Below are 276 nucleotides of genomic sequence, written 5' to 3'. Positions count from 1 at the left end.
TGAGAAAACAGACCACAATTATTTATTTGTCTGCAAACTCCATTGGTTAAAAACCTCACGGTCATGAACTAGGACTTTCTATTCTAACTAGTGTTTGAATAAAACTGCAATTAGCTGTAAATTAGTGTTTAATAAAAACATAAAAAGAAATGTTTCTCGGATTTAAGAGAATATCACTGCAACACTTGAGCCAATTGGAGACATCATTTGCAATAAATATGACAATCATGGCAACAGCTGTGGAGTGAAAGCAGGTTGAATGTGTTTAACATCACA

This window comes from Notothenia rossii (assembly GCF_949606895.1).
Source record: "Notothenia rossii genome assembly, chromosome: 1".
In the NCBI taxonomy this organism is placed as follows: domain Eukaryota; kingdom Metazoa; phylum Chordata; class Actinopteri; order Perciformes; family Nototheniidae; genus Notothenia; species Notothenia rossii.
The sequence above is the reverse complement of the archived record's forward strand: the minus strand, read 5'-3'. Positions refer to the sequence as shown.